Raw genomic sequence first — 19,636 nt, forward strand, 5'->3', positions numbered from 1 at the left:
AATTCTGTTACCTCTTTATTTTGTTTATTAAGCACACCACCATCAGTAAGATTAGAGAAGATAGTAAACAGAAATAAATAGAAATAGAGAAAAAGAAAAAGCCTTTGTTTCTCTTCCATCCTTTCTTTTGGCTGTCCTTGACTTAGGCCTCTTTTGTTTTCTTTCCTGTGGTTGCCCATCACATCAGGACTTCACATTTTATAAACTGTAAGTTTCCCTCCTTGAAATGTAGCCATCTGCTTCTGTATCACTGTGAGCAAATTCCTCAACCTCTTTGTGCCTTAATTTCCTTATTTGTGAGATACTGATAGGATAATACCTATATCATCAAGTTGTTGTGGGGATTAAATGCATTAAGATTATGTCATGTACTGAGCTTAGTACCTGGCTATACAAAGTGCCACATGACCAGTCATCTAATAATTGTGAATAGAACCTATTAATATATTAATGATATTGAGCTATATACTTCATTGCCAAGTTTCAAAATGTTAAACAAGACAGAGTTGTGAATTCTTTATGTGCAATGGCACAGAGGCTGGTGTTTTGCTTCCTTTTTCTGAATGACTTGTAGAATGTCTTATTGATACAAAAGGACTGTTGGGTCAGTCCCCAGAAGACTACTGAATGGTGAGAGAGAATGTCCTAAGAATCCCAGGAATCAAATTAAGTCTGTCACTTTATTGGAAAAAGGAGACAGTGGTAGCCATTGTGTTGAGCTGCTTGGTTATTATATGTTTTCATTTATGTATTCATTTCTCTCATAGTAGACGTGGTACTTTCTTTATCTAATGTGAATACTCCAAATTATATGACCCTTATTAAATCTTATTTTGAAATTAACTTCTGGCATGGTGAGTGTATTTACTTTCAAGGCATCACATTTGAAAACATTTAGAATATAACTTCACCCATTTTACATTGAGAATATTGTATGCAAAATAATTTTGAAGGGCATTTTATTTCCTAGTATGTGTTTCCAGCAGGTGGCTAATGGCTTTTGACCTGCTGTAGCAGCATACAGAACTGAATGTCAGACAGAGTATTTTTTTAAAAGCTGCATTTTCATCTTGCATAATGTGCACAGTGATTTTTTTTGAGATTGTCTTGCATATTTTTCCAAGTAGTTATTGATAGAGATGTGTCAATTTGATAGGAAATAGAAAATGTAATGTTACAGCATTTAATTTTTAACAATATTTAAACTTGTTCAGATTGGTAAATATAAGTATCTTAATAAATAATATCAGATCTAATATGTTTACATGTTAAAAACCATTTAAAATTCATGGTATCAGCCTTACATCTTTCCCATATCTTTGAACCATTGTTAAGAAAAATCCCACATTTTAATCCATTCACTTCTCTTTCTAGTGATTTCCATTTTCTCTTGAAATTTATACAGGATATTCCATGGCCTATTTCACACAGCCTTTGAGAATTATACATACTAAATAATAATTCTCAATTTTTGTGTGAAGACAGACCATGACATACACTCTATAAATGATAGAGATTGCTCAGGGTTCCAGGATTAGCAATTATAGATCATTGTCAATGTTAGTTTCAAGTTAATGTTGGCACACATTTTCATACAACCATAGTCTTTATAAGGATCTCCCACATGGTTTGTACATTTGAGTAACACTCCTGATTTCAACTTTGTTGGATTTTTGAGATGAAGTTGCATATGTAGCTTGATTAATGCCCAGAGTACCTTGTGGGGTGGTGAATCAGAAAATGCCAATGTAAAGAGTTCTGTTTCCTGTACTGAGCGTATTAGAGCTGGCATTTTGCCCCTGAACTGTATGATGAAGGAGGAATATTGTTTGTGTGGTAATGCATTTAAGGCTTAATTTCTGAGGCTGAGTTCTAATCTTGTTTATTCCCTCAGGTAATTACTGGTTTTCAAAATGCAAAAGAAGTATATCATTGGATTTTTTCAAATGGTTAAACTTGTAGATGTCCTTTTTTTAAATTTAGGCACTAAAAATTCTCACACATCAAAGTAGCTTGTGATTCTCATTTGTGGCTAGAGAGTTAATCATCTTTCAGTAGTGCTTTGAAGTTGGCTTTTCTTCTTCTTCTTCTTTTTTTTTTTTTCTTTTCTTAACCCAGCATGAATTCATGAATAAAACTAACCACTCTGTTAGGTATCGTGCATTATTGCTTTTGCCTATGGCTCTTGCTAATAAAAATTCAAATTGTGGGTAGTTTGCTGGAATTAGATCAATGTAGTATGCTGCATACTTTTTTCCTGTTATGAAGCCCTCTCACAGAAAATAAGTGCAAAGGAAAGCATGGTGGCGGGAAGAAAGGACAAGGCAATTCAAGATTAAATATATTTAGCTTTTCTGCCTATGGTGTGGTTAGTCTGTAACCTACACAAGAGTTTTTATTTCTCAGTGCCCTAGAATCCTTGAAATTAAAATTACTATTCCTTAGGACATTAAATTCCTAAAAATTTCTTTTCTTTAGTCAAAGTATATGAATCTGCTTTTGTGTGTCAGGATGGGGTAACAATAACAATAGCAGTAACTTCATTGATACAGGGTATCTGTGGGCTTGTGAATGCAGCTAGATGGGAAGCTATCAGCTGAAGAATAGGTAGGTGATTGCTAAAATAACTTGGAACTCTGACAGTTGCTAAAATTAAGTCATTTTGCTTACAAAATTACCTAATAATCAAATAGGATTTGATATTTTAACAACTAGGATGTTTTCCACTAACATCGGCACAGAAAAAGAATTGTGCCAAGATGCTTCCTTAAGAAAGCAACATGTTAATTTAGAAACCAGCGAACATGCCAGAATTAGAGAGATGATTGAACAAGACATTCCATCCTGGAGCCAGATGTGCTAAGCTCAGCTGGAAAGACCCTTAAAGTGCAGTTAGGGGAATACATATAAGGACTTATTTAGCAAATTTACATGAATATATTACAGTGGGTAGGAGCATGGTCTCAGGAGTTAGAGATGCCCAGATTTGGTTCTTAGTTTTAATTATTTGAAGGCTGGTCACTTTGGGCAAATAAATTATTCCCTCTCAGCCTCAGGTTTCTTAATTACGTAATAGGAATGGTAATGGTATCTAATTTATATTATTATAAGAAAAAAGTACCAAAAATTTAAATGAAATTTATAGTGAACAAACACTGCTAATTCTAGATCCTTGCTCTAGAATTCTAGAGCCTTGGAAATATGCTACCATTTATATATCTTGCATATATTGGAACACATTGTTACCCAGGCTCATACTTGGCCTCAGAATCCTGCTCAACACAGAATGCCCGGAATTTGGTAGAAGTTGGCAGTCAACGTGAAACATTCATTCTCCCTAAACTAATCCACTTCTACCAGTCTTCTCTCTTCCTTCTGTTTTGCTGACAGTATCCCTAATGCAGGTGTCAATTCAGTTACTTAAAAAGTGGGAATAGAGAGATTAGTTATTCATAATCATAATGTTCAGACATTGTGCTGGGTGTTAAGTAGATGTTTCCCAAATTTACGTTTCCAGTTCTATCCTCTACCCCGAGCACCGTTCATGAGTTCATTACTTGGCTTCTTCACTTACTAGTCTGATAGGTATCTACATTTACTGCTCACTGCTCTCTGTCCTCCAGCCACATTGGGCTTCTTTATGTTCTTCATACATTATGAGCTTGTTTCTGTTTTATATTCTTCCTGATCAGTTATTCTACACATCTTGCTCCTTCTCCTTATTCAAGTATCATTTCTTCTGAGGTTCAGGTTTCTCTGACAAGTGTATCTAAGTCATCTTCCCACTCAGTCAGTTTCTTATCTTCTCATCCTGTAAGTTTCTTCACAGCCCTTTTCCATACATATAAAATTATGTTATTTATATAATTTTTTATTGTTTTATCTCCCATCCCAGAATGCAAGCTTCCTGAGAGCAGTGACCTTGTGTGGTGTGTTCAGCACTGTGTATTCTCAGTACCTAAAAATGTGACTGTTTCCTAGAAGTGCTCTCAACTACATTCAGAGGTAGGATTATTCTTTCCTTAATTTTATAGGTAACAAAAGTGATGCCAGGGAGGTTGAAAGCTTGTCCAAGATCACAGGAATGGAGGTGACAGAGCTGAGATTTAGACCCAGTGCTGTGCCCTACGAACCTGTACAACAATGCCTCCCTTTTCACAACTGAAGGTCAGGGACATTAATGGGCGGGACGGGGCTCTGTTGAGTTCTTGGAACTTCTCTGAGTCTCTGGGCCACAGTTATTGTTCCTATAGCATTGTCAGACAAGCCCTGGTCCTGATCACTACACTCTAGTATTCTTGGCTTATCTTCTCTTCCCTTTGCCTTTTCGACTCAGTGCCCAAGACATGCATGATTGATATTTTACAAGAATGCATTCAGTCCCTTGGGAAAGACAATGAAACAGTGGACTTTAAAGAAGCTCTTGAAGGGCTAGAATTCATAGTTTTGAACCCAGATGTAATTTTCCACCTGGTGTGGTTCTTCCTCTTTCGTAATGCTATATCCTGAGCATCTATTACTTGACAGTGGCATTTATTAGGGCTGTAGCTTTTTGTGTGTGAATTTGCTTTAATCACACAGATAATGGTTTGCTTGTAGTTGGGCCCTATTGACTAGACTAGAATAGTTCAGCTTCTGCCCTTTTCTGCTCCATCCTCTACCCCCCATGCAAAATGTGATGCTGAAGCTGGACCACTTATATCGTTTTAGTCCGATACACTGTAGAATATAATAGGCAATCTTGTAATGTATATATATCATTAAAATGTAGAAATATGTTTTAGCTTTTGGGGGAAAATGAACAGAAAAAGAAAACCAGGGCAGTTGATTAAAAAGGGATAATCCACTGCATAATGAGTCACACCCAGCAAATTATAGAGGAAGAAGTTATTGGTGCTTTTTACTCTAGGACATTTGCTGTGTGTTGCTGCATTTGACCTTTTAGAAGCTATTGACATCATTTGGGAGCTGCCTGTAAACCTGCCTTAATCAGTTAAACGGAAGGAATCTTAGCATTGTGGAACTGACCGGTTGATTAATTTCAATCCAAACATACAGTCCTGCCTGGATGCCCTCTGTGAGACCCTTGCACAAAAGGATTTCATTCAGAAGCATTATAACCCACATCCTGCTGTCAGACCCTTTCAGCTCCGTTGGTCTCCTTAGACTGCAGGCAGCTTCTTTAACCCTGCTTATGCTCCCTTTTATTTCACGAAAACAATATCTATGCTGTGATTCATACAAATGCTCTACATTTCCTTCGGAGTTCTTTATTTGTATCCTAGGGAAAATGTATTTTAAAGTTCCACTAATTGAGAGACTAAAACGGGAATTTATTTTAAACTGGCTTCTTTAGAAAAAGTGTATTAGAACTTAATCCAGAGCTTCCTCTGGGAATCATAATCAAAATTAGAATCACGAAATGTTGAAATAACTTTTTGGTATTAGACTAAGCCATCATCTGTAATTCCTTTGACTTTTAGATTCAAAACATTGAAGGCTTTATAATCTGTGTTTAGCTTTGGGAAAACATTAATTGACTCTTGAGTGAGTTCAGAGGTAGTATAAAGATCTAGTTCTGGATCTTTAAATGAAAGCAAAATTAAAATTCTTGAAGGATAAAACTTTGAATAATTTCAGTCTGTTACATAAAGTGAGAAAAGAATCCACACATTGGGTACTCTGCTGGGCTTGGTTACAAAGGAGGGCAGGTATCTGTGGGGAAGAAATGAAAAAAAACTGCATTCTATAGAATGCTTCCACACATGGAATATTAGCCTGGAAAAGACCAACATCCCCATTTTAAACACCAAAGACTGAGCCCCCACCCACCCCCACCCCCACCCCCACCCCCACCCCCACCGGCTACTTGATTAGTCAAGTTCTTAAGGGCCATTACTTGGTCAGTTTCTACTTCCTCATCACCTAATTACAACACTTTTCTGGAATACAAAGGAAGCTTTTCAGAGATGGTGGTATAATCTGCTTCTCTGTGGTTTTGTTCATTTTCGTTAATTTTAATAACTACTACTTACTGAGTGTTTGTGTTGTGCTGGTACTTTGTGCCTTATCTTTGTCTTCGTAACTACAATAGGAGGTAGTACTCTTCTTCCCTGTTTGAAAATGAGGAACTGATGTTTAGCAAAGTCAGGGGCTTGCCCAGCACATCAGTTACTGTGAGAAGGTAGGATGAAACAGAGGAAGCAGCCTTTCTATGATGGTAGCTAGATACAGGGAAGAAAAATTGTAACAAAAGATGTTTTTCCCAAGCCTTGTAAGTTGACTTGAGAATGCATGACTATGCCATGGATCATTGGTAAGATAGAAAAATTAAGGCTATTTTGGCCTGAATTCTTCAGAAACAGCAGATCCACTGTGTAGGAATATGAGGGCACCTCCTTTCTGGCTGCCATTAGAAGTAGTGGATGTCCAGGTGGGGAACATGTTGGGAAGTCGGGGAATCTAGAAGCTGTGTGACACAAGAGAATTCATGGCATCATTCTGAGCTTCTGCTTCTTATTTTTACTTCTAAAAGTGAAATTCCAATTTCTGCTTTACCCCACCTACCCTGCTAGCTTGTTTCAAAGATTAAGTGCAATAATTTCATCTTAAACACTCTGGAAAATGGAAAAAAAATTAAGACATAATAAATTTTTGTTCATTTATCCGATAAGTATTTATTGAATGAATGCCAGATGCAAGGCAAGGTGCCATGTAGAGAATAAGAGGCAAATACAGACTTTTGTCTCTACCTTTCAGAAGGTTAAATGGAGCAGGGAGATAAGACACATGCTAATAACTAGACAGTGGAATGCTTTAAATGCAGTTAGGAAGATAGAGAACACTGGTGTTTCTGAGGAGGAACCCATTCCTGATGGAAGGGATGGGCCGTAGAGGATTGTTAGATTGATAGGGAAGAGAGACAGGAGGAGTTGTGGATCAGGAAGTAGGTGTGGGATTTCATGAGGAAGAGACAGAAAGCGCAAAGGCCTGGAGGAGGGAAAGGATGAGGACATATTAGTGTGCCTCACCGGCTGTATGTACCTCATTGGCTGTATTTAGTTCATTGACTATGTAGCTCAAGGAGGTAGGTTTGACAAAGATGGGTTTATAGTGAAGCTGTGAAATCTGCAGTTGATTCCGTGGCTCACAAGGGGCCTGTTAGGATGTTGGATTTTTGTGGTAACCTGGTAAGAAAATGTTTTGTGACGACTCATTAAGGACACAGTGATGCATGAAATGATTAAAGAAGTGAGCAAGACACTGAAGTCAGGGAGACCCAAGACCACAGCACTATGGGAGGACTGATGGAGAAGGCTGCACTAGAGGGGCAACTATGGGACAGGAACAGAAAGGAGATAGATCACTGAAATTTGGCCCCTGACTGGACTTAAGGACAATGGGGAGTTACCACCCTTTTGCCATTGGAAGTTCTTGTGATACTTTTTTTTTTCTTTTAATTAAATCAGTATGAATTTGTTTTAGTGAACTAATTTGAACCCAAATGCTAGTATAATCCCATATGCCACTGTCATTTTTGATTGTTTTTGTACTTATAGTATGTTTAACTGAAATTAGGAAAAGGGTTGTATTAAGATGAGAGGAGCCAAGAACATTGCTCATCTGGGCTAGAAATTCAATGTAAATTATGAGGCAGAGCTGATTTGGGATTAAGGGTGTTTATATATATCATCAGAAAAGTGATTCGGGGGAGGAGGTAGGCTGGCTACTGTGGCTGACTGTTAAGGCTTTAGAAATCCTGGCTGAACATCTCCTCAAAAGTGGCACTTTAACCCCCATTTGCTTCTGAATCAGCACTTGCCAACATAAATTTACTTTAGTTAAAGAAACAGGGTCAGCTCAGGGCCTTGTTGAACACTAAACTTTGATTGAAGGATTATGGTGGTTGCATGGGAATTATATGAGATTGATCATACTTTGGTAGTCAAGGGGTGACTTCTTTGGGAAAAATGCTATCTTTTGTTGTTGTTGTTGTTGTTGTTGCTGTTGTTTTTGGAAGAGTATTTTCACCTTCTAACTTTGGTTTTCTTTCAGTTTGAGAAATTATAATATTGTTGGATATCTGTGAAGCCTTGGGATCTGCTAGGAAATAAGAAGTGGATTTTCTGATGTTTAGGACAAATTAAAGGGGTGTACAGTTATCCAGCAAGAATATGTCAGAGCTTGGTGGAGCTCATGCTGTCATTGGGTAGATTCTGTCCCTGATCCCAGCTCTGTGCTGTGGGTGGCTTAATGTAGGTGTGTACTTCACAGGGCTTCTCTGTGAGATCCTCAGGGATCCAAGGAAGAGGTAGTGATTTTTGTACGAAGTTGTCAATTTAGGAAAGCGTTTATAATCTTCTCTAAGAAGGTGGTGAGATTGCACTGATTATAAAGTGTATTGGAGTGGCAAGAGGAAATAGAACACTGATGAGAAAATGATTTGTAGATTAAAAGGAGAATAAAAACTAAATGAAGCCTGGAGTTAGGGAATGGAAGTTGGAGAGATTACGCTTCTTTTCTGTAAAGTAGACATCTTTTAACTTTATTTTTTAATGTTTATTTATTTTAGAGAGAGAGAGAGAGACAGAATGCAAGCAGGGGAGGGGCAGAGAGAGAGGGAGACAGAGAATCTGAAGCAGGCTCCAGGCTCTGAGCTGTCAGCACAGAGCCCGACGCGGGGCTGGAACTCACAGACCGCGAGATCATGACCTGAGCCGAAGTTGGATGCTTAACTGACTGAGCCACCCAGGTGCCCCTAAAGTAGGCATCTTTAATAAGACCCATAATCTGGCTACCTGGGGCCATTTGTCTCAGTGACACTTGATTTCTATTCCTGCTGGTGGTCTTACATGTTGCGTTCAGCCCTTTGGTCGGAAATCTCTTACTTTGGCCTTACTTTTGGATATACTGTTTTTTAAGCTGTACCTTTTAAAAAAATGTGACAAACTAGCTTTACTGTTGGACTATTCCTTTTTGACTGTCAGTTTTCTACAAAAGTCCATTCACCTTCTCACTTTTGTGTGTGTGTTGTCCAGATAGCCTTTATTTGCCTTTCCCATCCAGTTCTGTTTAGACAGGTGGACCATCTTCCTTCTGAGAACTGTTTAAAGCAACCTTAAAATTGTCTGGCTGGTGTATTAGGATATAGTCCACTAAAGATGTCATTGGTCTTCTCTGAGAGCAAGTAGAATAGAATAACAAGTTCAAACACATTTTCCATTTTTTGAATTACAGTTGTAATTCATATCCATGGGTAAGAAAAACACTTAAAAGTATAAAACTATTATATAAAGTAAAAATTGGAGGATACTCTCAGTCTGTAATTGGATATGTAACTTCTAGACATTTTCCAATGCATATTCAGGTAAGCAAACACATTTATTTTAAAACATGAATCACATGTATAATATATATATGTGTGTGTGTGTGTATATATATATAACTATTGTCACTTATATCATGATACACTTTGCATATGTATTTACATTTTCATTTATATCATGATAAAGTGTGCATATTTTGCTTCTCAAACTGAGGATCTCAGGAAGAACAAGTGAAATGAAGGGAGTAATTCCATTTTGTTGGAAGGCTTTTTCATCTTACCAAAGTTAAGGAACCCTGAATTTCGTGTTTTTTTGTGACAGCTGACTATTCTACTTTCACAATTCTCCCTAACCTCTACAAGCAGTGAAAAGTCCAACTTGTCAATGAGTATAAATTCTCTACATTATTCCGGGTTGTAAATCGGTGCTGTTGTATTCTATTTTACTATTTTTTTAAGCAGTATTATCGCTATGCATTTGTACACTGTTTACTCACAAGGGAAACATTAAAAGGCAGGCCGCACCTCATCTAGATTGAAATAGAGATAATAATAGTTTCTTTGAAGTAGTTTAGATCTAAGTATACTGTACAGAATGACAACCTTCATTTTTTATTGCGTTATGAATATCTTAAAGACGATCTGCCAAGTTACTTGCGTTACGATTCCAGTATCTGCAGTAGAAAAATTAGACCAGAGTATTGTTTAAAAAACATGTCAATCCAATCTTCATGGAGAAGAAAACAATAGTTTTTATAGCACAGATGATAAATTGTATACTTATTAAAGCATCACATCTGATCGAATAAGCATGGTATATCATTACAGATTCAGTCTGATGTTGAAGTGTTGTTATTTTAAGCAATTACTTTAAACCTGTTATTTTTTAAAGGGATTGTATTCCCACGAACGTGGGTGACAGATGTGGAGGAGGACAAATAGTTCAAAGGGAGATTTAAATTATGTGTAGTTTTAGGGAATGTTACAAGTAGAAGTAATTCTGCGTGTGATAGAAGAGAATCAAAAAGACTGTGTGGCAGTAAGACAGCAGATTTCTTCTGATTTTATCTGGGTGTCATAATTAGGCATTTCGCTGGAGGTGTTTCCTGGATAAGTGATGTATTGGCAAGGCTTTCCTGGAGCTTGGAGATAAATGGAACGGGCAGCTGCTGCCTCCTGGAGAAGTAAATAGAATCAGTTTTCATTGTTATCAGCACATTGACCTCCGAAGGCACAGAAGTGAGCTTTCTTTTCAAATGGAATCAAGTATTCATCCTCAAGGAAAAGGATGTTTGTAATGCAATAATATTAATGCTCGTTAAGTGAGAAAACCATCTATGAATACTTACACTGTTGCTACCTGGGAGCATTATTTATTGACCTGTGACTTTGTCAGAGCTTCAGCTGTGAGATGAATATTGCTAGTGGAATCATGTAATGACATTTGTCATTAAAAAGTCGCGTCTCAATGAATAGATTCAAAATTCACTGAGTCCTCTTGCTCTGTGTCACATTTGCCGCTTCTGTGACAATCTTCACTTCCCACTTAGCAAATCTGAGCCTGGTAGCTTGAGCCCCAGGAAGTTGTTAAAGCAATTAAAGGCTTCTGTCTCCCAGCACATTGCTTGGTTACCATAGTATCCTCTGCCTCCAAGTCTCTCCTGATGATGTCAGTATGCATACAGGGGTTGTTCAGAGCTTTTACGTGGGGATGATTCACCCCGCAATAAAGCCCCTCTCCCGTTGCTCGGTTTCCAGCGCACTTTCAGACGTCCCTAGAAATGGAAGGTGAGTGCCTTGTTTTGCATATCAGAGAATTACTAAATGCCTCTATTATTCTGTTTTAGGTATGTGAATGGTTTCTTCTTTCTAAGATATACTAATAACTGAAATCATAGTATATGGGAGCATTTCATCCAATTACCTGGAATAGACTTACAGTTTGTACTCAAAGTGTGTGTTTGTGTGTGTGTGTACGCATGTGAGATAGGCTTATAAAGATAACTGAATGCACAATGTAATGCTTGCTACTCTCCCTGGTAAGCAGCATTAGCAAACACAGTAGAGCTTTTGATTACAAATTATTTGAAATACATAAATTCCCTAAAATATTTTGACAAGCGTCACTGTTTTTAAGTCTGTAAATTATATATTTTTATTGGTAGTTTGTACATTTTATCCAGTTTAAATATTAACATTTTAAAGGTCAAGATGACATGGGCAGGTACTAGAAAAGAAGGGCCAGGTTGCATTGAGAATTTGCATTGTTAGAGAAATTAAAACTTCCATTATAGCAACAAAGATTCAGTTACAGGGAGATGTATGAAGCTTCAAGTATATTAATAACTACCATTTCATACTTATTTTATGCTTTTAATGCTTTTCTAAATAACTCACAATTTGATAGTAAAAACAATGCTCCTATTGTCATGTTAAATGAAATTAGGGCTTTATAAAAGTTTTCCTTTAATGCATATTCATGCTTCTTAATGATAAGCCAGCTGAGTTCAGCTCTATGACAAGAATACTTTAGAACCACTTACAACATTCTCCTAGAAGAGCCATGAACAAACATTTCCCTTGAAAAGTTAGTTTTGTGTTTCAATTTTTCTACTATGGTATGCCTCTTCAATAGACAATAAATGATGACACACAAGGCAGGTTTCTTCCTCCCAGCCTGCTTCTGAGTCTCCATGCATTATGAGAGTTCTGTCCATATGACAAGATTAGTCTTGCATTTATTTCCTCTTCTTGATTTCCACAGGACTGGTTGAGTATGTCTATGCAGACCATGCTACTGTGTATAAATGAAGTTGGTAGGTGAAGGCAGTTTCTAATTAATTAGTGGATAGCTTTGCAAGAGAAAGAAAGAAAAAGAGTAGAGTGGATGGAGTAGAGAGCCCCTCTCCCCCAATTTTAATGTAACTGAACCTTCATTGTGTGTGGAAGTAAACAGGTGGCTCTTTTGAGATGTGGGTCAATGGTTTAAATGGTTTAGTCCATTTCTAGAGAGACATTGATTAAAATTTTTGTTTTATTTTCGGAATCTTCTCCTCCTTTGTTTTTGTGTGATACTTAGTGGACTGGTGATACCCTTCACTCACCTTTGTACAGAGAATCTGTGAGAAATAGAGTTGTGAGGGAGTATGAAAAGTTAAAAAATTTAAATTTAACTACTTGTACGTGAAGAATTTCTGTCTTAAATATCATAAATGCTTATTTATGAGTTCTATTCTGAAAACATGCTAAACTACTTTGACTTTTAATTACTTTATGTTTAGAATACTTAATCCTGTTCATGTGTTTGAAAATTTGCTAGTTAATTGCTATCAAAAAAAATTACTGGGGCACTTGGCTGGCTTAGTCAGTAGGGCTGTGGCTCTTGATCTCAGGATTGTGGATTTGAGCCCTGCATTTTACTTAAAAACAAAATCTTTTTAAAAAAGTTCCTGAGAAGCAGAGAGATATTATGACTTATTTACATATTGAGATATGTATTACATATATTACATTTTTACATTACAGTAATGTAATTAATAAATTACATTACATTAATATTACATTACATAATTACCTTACTACATATATTGCATAACTTAGATCATGGTAGGTTAAATACTAAAGAAATTAAGTCAGTGTAAAGTGTTTTCATACTTTGAAAAATTCTTTTATTGAAAACCTCTTTCCAAATGCTTGTGTTAAAAAGGAAACTTTTATATCCAGGCTATGTTCCATGAAATTTTTGCTCATTGTTGTATTAATGTTTTGGGTGATATAATTTAATCTATTGAGTAACTAACTCTTTGTAATTAAAAAATACTTCTGTAATTTTGAGCCCTTAATATAACCATGAAGATATTTTCCTGCTGACTTAACAGATACGGGTGGCAGTTTATAGAGAGTATACTGTGAAGATTACAGTTTCTTTTATCCTTGAGTTAAGAAGTAATTCCAAGCAGTTTTAGGCAGGGGGTTTTAAAAATTGTCTTAGGAGAGTTTTCATTTTATTCTTTCATTTTATTCCTATGTCATAATAAGAATGTTTTAAGTTTTACAGATACTCAAACTTGTTCTTGCTCAAAATATGAATGTGGCAGGTCTGTAGAGTTTACCATCATGAGACAATGGACTATGGCAGGAGAAGCATCACTTTGGTTGTCACCAGAAAGACAACAAGCTAAATGAAACTAGTATCCAAAAGAATGAGAAGAAGCTGTATGGAGAAGATAGACCTGAAAATAAACATTCTTTTTTCCAATGAGAGAAAGTGGTTCAACTTGTAAGGGACTGGTTAAGTGCTTTGCCCCATTTTTTTTTTTTTTTTTGTTATTGTTTGTTTTGCTTTTTTGTTCTTTTAATGGCAGAGCCAGGGCTAGAACCTGGACACCCATACTCTCATAGGCCGGTTTTCATTATCATGGTAGCATTCTCCCTAGTTGGAGGTGAGCCCTTTTTCCTAGTCAACTTTTCAACCTACTTCTCCCCTGCAAAAGGAAGGATTACAACAATATAATAAGTAGGGAGTTTATTAGTTTTCATTTGTTGCTGTAACACATTTAGCCAACATGGTGGTTTAAAGAATACAGTATTTTATAGCTCTGTTGGTTAGTAGTCTGGCACAGCTCTCAATGGACTACAAAGTCAAAGTATCAGAAAGGCTACATTCCATTCTGGAGGCTCTAGGCGAGAATCCATTTCCCATCTTTTCCAGCTTCTACGAAGTGCCTGTATTCTTTGGCTCATGGCCACTTTCCTTTCTCTCTACAGCTAGCAAATGCTGAAGGAATCCTCATGCAGCCATCTCTCTGGTTCTCTGCAATTGGGGCAGAGTCTCCACTTTTAAAGAATTCATGTGATTAGATTAGGCTGATTTTATAACCCAGGATAATCTCTCCATTTTAAGGTCCTTAACCTTAATCACATCTGCAAAGTCCTTTCTGTCCTGTAAAGCAGCATATTTTACAAGTTCTAGGGATTAGGAAAGAGGCATCTTTCGAGACTTTATCCTGCCCACCACAGAAAGCTTACAAAATGTATGGCTGATTTTATCAACATTAAATTCACACATTGGATATTTTTATTGACAACTATAAGTTAAACTGGTGATTGCCTACAGACACTATGAAATTTTGACCTAATTCGGTGGGTGCAGCCATCCCCTGCATAATTAATGAGGGAAAATCAGATTAGAGAGTAGTGTTTCACCAATTCAAACATTTAAAACTCTGAGGTATGGATCTGAGCCTTATAAAGTGACACAATTCTCAGTTTAGTATTTTTAGTGAACGGCTCATGTCAAATGAAGTTAATTAAACAAAACTGATTTGGGAATGCAAAAATTCCATTAGTTACCTCGTATGTGAATCATCCTGGGTTTCTTTAGATACTGAAGGGTAATGGTGGGGCCGCCAGACGCAAAGGTGAGCCCTGGTAACCCTGAGTTTTGAATAACGCTGTCATTCATTGATCTGCCGTTAAGCCATTTGCGTCAAAAGACACAGCAGATGAATCTGACAGGTATGCCCTAACTGGTTTCCTAGGAAAGGCACAATATATTCCCACAATCAATAACACTAGACTTGAGGCCAACAGCTACAAAAATAGTTTATTTTATTGTTCATATCCTGTGTTTATCATAGATTTGAGCCAATTCATGGCACATGTATCCATCCATACTAAGCATTAGGTCATTTATATCTAACAGTAGTTTTTAAAACCTCTTTGCTAAACACCAGTGGTAAAAGATGCAGAGGAGAGAGAACTCTAGCATATTACTTTTGGACAGAAAGCCTAAAATTACTTTTTGCTGTGGTTCTCTGAAGGAAAAGAAATGGGAAGAAAATCAGCTATATTCTTTCTCGTATTCCTTTTTATTTTTGGAATCATTTTCTAAGGAAAACTGAAAACTACCTTACGACCCTTGCTTAGAAGACATGAGCTTGTAGAAGGCACATTTCTTTGCAAGAAGTAACTATGGGTCCTTTTGGTACTAGAGGGGTGCAACATCCTTAGGATTCTATATAAAAGCATAATCTGATTTCATCCCATCATGGGATTTATTTTTCAATAAAAATATTATTAAAAGAAAGGTGTTATTTGACAATGAAGTTGAAAATAAAATCAGCTAAACAATTTGATAAAGAACAAAATAGCTGTGCATCTATAGAAAATATCTCTAAAAATTTAGTTGAAAGTTTCTTCATGCTCATATTAAACTCACTTCAATGTTTACTTTTATCAATAGTATGTGTTAAATGCTAATATAAATGAAGAAAACACGCTTTTAAACATTAAAAAAAAATGTGTACATAATACTCAATACTGAATTCCCCAGCTATAGCACATTAGAGATTAAATCTCTTTGTTTCCTTAAAAAAAAAAATCAGGGAGCAGCTGCCTTCTCTGATAGAAGAGACTATTTAATCTTTAAATCATTTTGAACTGGCTCAGTTGCTTTGCCGATCCTTTAACTTTGTTAAAAATTATCTTAAAAGCTTATCTTTGAGAGAAATCAGAGATCAAGGCACTAATTAATGGAGATGAGAGTTTTGAGGTTCTGAATCATATGTGGTCAGTGAGTGGTGGATAAGGTGGAAGGAAACTTCAAAATCAAAACTTCAAAGATTGTTATGATTTCTCACAGACTGTTTTGAAAACCAGCTCGGTTTTATTTCTAGGGGGATTTTCTCAGGCAATGGGAGTAAAGGCAATCAGCAAAGAAAGGATGGAACTAGGCAGTTATCCTAAATCTTTCTTGTTCCAAAGCCTTTGTAGATCAGAGAACCACCACAAGCTCTACTCACTTTCCTCACTGACCTTGCATTCCATTGTTTTCCTTTAATTGTTGCTTTAATTTGACTTCCATCCTTAAAATAGGTGAGCCTTGCAAAAAGGAAAGCAATTATTGAAATTTTTATGAAGAAAGTTCTGTTATTTTAATTTGTGGAATGCCCCTGTTTCTGTTAATTTCTGCTATGGAAGCAAGATTCTATAACCATGGACCAATTTTTTTCATTAACTCCTTCTTTGGAGCGAGTATTAATGGAAATAAATGGTTCCCATTCTGCTTGCAAAATCTGTGGTGGGGCTGGGGGGCAAAGTCAGAGCAGCAATACTTAAATGACAAAAGATGCAGGGAGAGAGGCTTGCCATCTTCTGTCAGGGGGTTGCGGTGAGGAGGGCAGTACAAGACCAGCCAAGAGGCTGGAAAGCTTAGCACCACTTCTCATGCCTGGTTCTTACACTTGATCTTAGCCAAAAGGCCGAGAAGCAATGTCTCATGCCTGGTTCTTATTGTATCCTAGATGACTTTACAACAAGTAAGCCTATGTTGGGGGTTAGGAGGTTGATTACTGGGATTTAGCCACAGTCATGCTAGAAAATAGAGCTGTTCTCAGGTGCTTTCTTCCCATTCCAAGGGTGTTGGAGAGGGGAGGCAAATGCAGACCATCATGCGACCTTCAATATTCCTAAGTAAGGTAATGAACTCACCAATGATTTAGCTAAATTGAAACCTTCTGTTACCAAATACATACCACAAGTTAAGTTTAAAGTTTTCCCTAGAGTCTTAGGAGAGAAAGTGACAGATGAGTGTAACTTACCAATTGGAATATTAGAGTATGACAGGAGTCAGGTGGCATTGTTTTCCTTTGTTGGCAAAGGTCAGTCTTGTCCTCTTCAATCAAAGTGCAATCTCAGTGATTACTATTGAATGCTGTCACGTGCATGGTGGTGCACTAAACACAATGCAGAATTAATCAAAGGATGATGTGACCTTGCATTTCAAGGAGTTTCTGCTGAAAGAGGAACTACATATGGACAGTAACTTTCTTATCACTTAATAACCCAGATTGTCTTATTTTCATGGTTATTTTTACCAAGTGGCAAGTTCCAGTTGGAATTTGATAAAGTCATTTTATTTACATTCTACTGAAAAGTAATGTTTTTAAAAACGGTAAACGAGGGGCGCCTGGGTGGCTCAGTCGGTTAAGCGGCCGACCGGCTCAGGTCATGATCTCGCGGTCCGTGAGTTTGAGTCCTGCATCGGGCTCTGTGCTGACAGCTCAGAGCCTGGAGCCTGTTTCAGATTCTGTGTCTCCCTCTCTCTGACCCTCCCCTGTTCATGCTCTGTCTCTCCCTGTCTCGAGAATAAATAAAACGTTAAAAAAAAAAAAAAAGGTTAATAAGTTGATGTATTTACTTGGTGGCAGACTTATTGTTATGCTGTTAAGCGTTTTATCCTCCCACCTTTCTTGGTCCCACTTGCCTGACGTAAAAAAGTTTTTTTTGATGTTTCTTAATTTTTGAGAGAGAGAGTGAACAGGGGAGGAGCAGAGATATAGGGAGAGAGAATCAGAAGCAGGCTCTAGGCTCTGAGCTGTCAGCACAGAGCCCAATGTGGGGCTCCAACACACAAGCCACGAGATCATGACCCGAGCTGAAGTCAGACGCTTAACTGAGCCACCCACTTGCCTGACTTTTACAACTCACATACTTTCTTTGTGTTTTTTCTGTTGTAGAATGTCTTTCTTTTCCTTATTACCCACACATGTAACATGCACATGCTGACACACATGGAGTTACTTCACAATGAATGCTTCCTATGTCAGTCCTTCTCTTTACTCTTGTTTGCCTCTTCCTTTAGGCTCCCTATAATATTTAATGCAAGCAGCCCACCTCCTGTGTATGGGATCCCTATTGAGTGTAAAGCATCATGCTACATGTGGAGGCCTCTGCCTCTCCCTTTCTCCCGCTGCAGAGCCTTGATTGTATAGTTATCAGTCTCTTCTGTGGGTGGAAGGCAGGTAAAATTAAAGGAGAGACAGGGCAGAAGGAAGAGGCCTGATTGGTTCTAGAGAAAAGAAATTGAAGGTCGATTTTGTAAACCAGGAAAAGGAACTGAGAGCACTGATTGTGTTGAGACACTGGAGTCTTGTTAAGTTGATAGGACGAGGTAAAGAAGCAGCACCGGCAGAATTATTTCGACTGTTTCATAAGGCGTTTTATGGTGAGCAAAACGGATTGCAATATTTGCACATTGAAACTTCCGCACTAAGTTACCAGTGTATCCTTTTCAAAAGGCTAACACCCAAGTGCAAAAACTTCAAAACCTTACATTTCTTAGAGATCACCTCAACTATTCTGTTACCCTGCCCATTCTCTGGCCATCATTTCTCAGTCTTGGGTGATAAACTTGGAAAGTGAATTCTTTAGTTACTATTTAGAAACAATGTGTGTTTTCTAAATGAAACTTAAAGAGCCCAAGATTTTTTTTTATGCCGAGAAGCAACATATATTAGGCTTGATAATAGTTATCTAGAGTTGCCTCCTAATATGTTAACTCTATGAGGACTTTCAGTAAAATTGAACCATTGTTGAAAGACTGATTGTGCAGAAACAATAGCCTGAAATTTGCCCAGACGTAGTAAAATGTTGGAAGTTTGAAGAAGAATTGATTTTTCTTGTCATTGTATTTTTCACTGTAACAATCTCCTGTATTGATTTGGTTTACAGTCTATGGTCTTTTTGTGTCATAGCAGATAACTCACTGGTTATCTGCCTGAAGTTTCAGTGTTTGGGATTTTTTCATCTTTGCAGTAATGTCAAAGAAATGTAGTGGTTAGTAGTTTTTAAATGCGAAATTTGGCAAAAAGAAAAAGTATCCTTGATGAAAGCGTTCACTGAGGAATTTTTACTTAGGCTTCATGACACCCAGTAATTATCAGATTGCAGTTACTTTTCAGAGGTGTTTACCCTGAGTTGAAGTTTTCACCAATCGATGATTTGAATCATGAATTAACTTTCATGTTAATCCATTGATTTACCTCAGCATTCATTATGCCAGCCTGTGTAAAATTACTATATTGTTGCTAGGCACGTATTTTTAATTCGTTGCTGCAAAAGTTAATACTGGGCTCAGACAATCCCTGTTTTAAGAAACTTACATCAGAGTGGGAGAGAGAACCTGAGAACATAAAGGCTATGATTCTACCCTCATACACCGTCTTTCTTTGCCCTCCTACACAGCAGAATGCTCAAGTGTGGTTGTTGAATTTTTCTGCAGTTCATGTCCTCCTCCTGGTCTGTCTTGAACCCACTTCTTTTGGAGCCCACTTCTCCACCAAACCTGCTCATGTCAGGACCGTGACTCACTTTCAAGTCAATACCTTGGTCAGTTCTCAGTTCTCCTTGGATGTTACTTGAAGTATCTTTTGAAAAGGTGGTCATTTTCATTTTCTACTTCTACAACTACCACATTCTTTTTGTTTTCTTTCAACCTAATTGCTGTCCTTCCCAGTCTTGTTGGCTGGT

General features: G+C 37.3%; 1 protein-coding gene across 16 annotated transcripts in view; it reads left to right on the forward strand.

The window, feature by feature from the left end:
- The window catches only part of PAM (peptidylglycine alpha-amidating monooxygenase), a 286,468-nt gene that overhangs the window by 41,772 nt on the left and 225,060 nt on the right, over window positions 1–19,636 (forward strand). Inside the window, exon 2 of one of the 16 annotated variants that reach the window (XM_023258791.2) lies at window positions 3,896–4,005. The exons of the other annotated variants lie outside the window; for them this stretch is intronic. The gene's annotated coding sequence lies outside the window, so the exon portion shown is untranslated. The remainder of the gene's footprint in view (window positions 1–3,895; window positions 4,006–19,636) is intronic. 16 annotated transcript variants of the gene reach the window in all.

This window comes from Felis catus, chromosome A1 (assembly GCF_018350175.1).
Source record: "Felis catus isolate Fca126 chromosome A1, F.catus_Fca126_mat1.0, whole genome shotgun sequence".
Taxonomy (NCBI): domain Eukaryota; kingdom Metazoa; phylum Chordata; class Mammalia; order Carnivora; family Felidae; genus Felis; species Felis catus.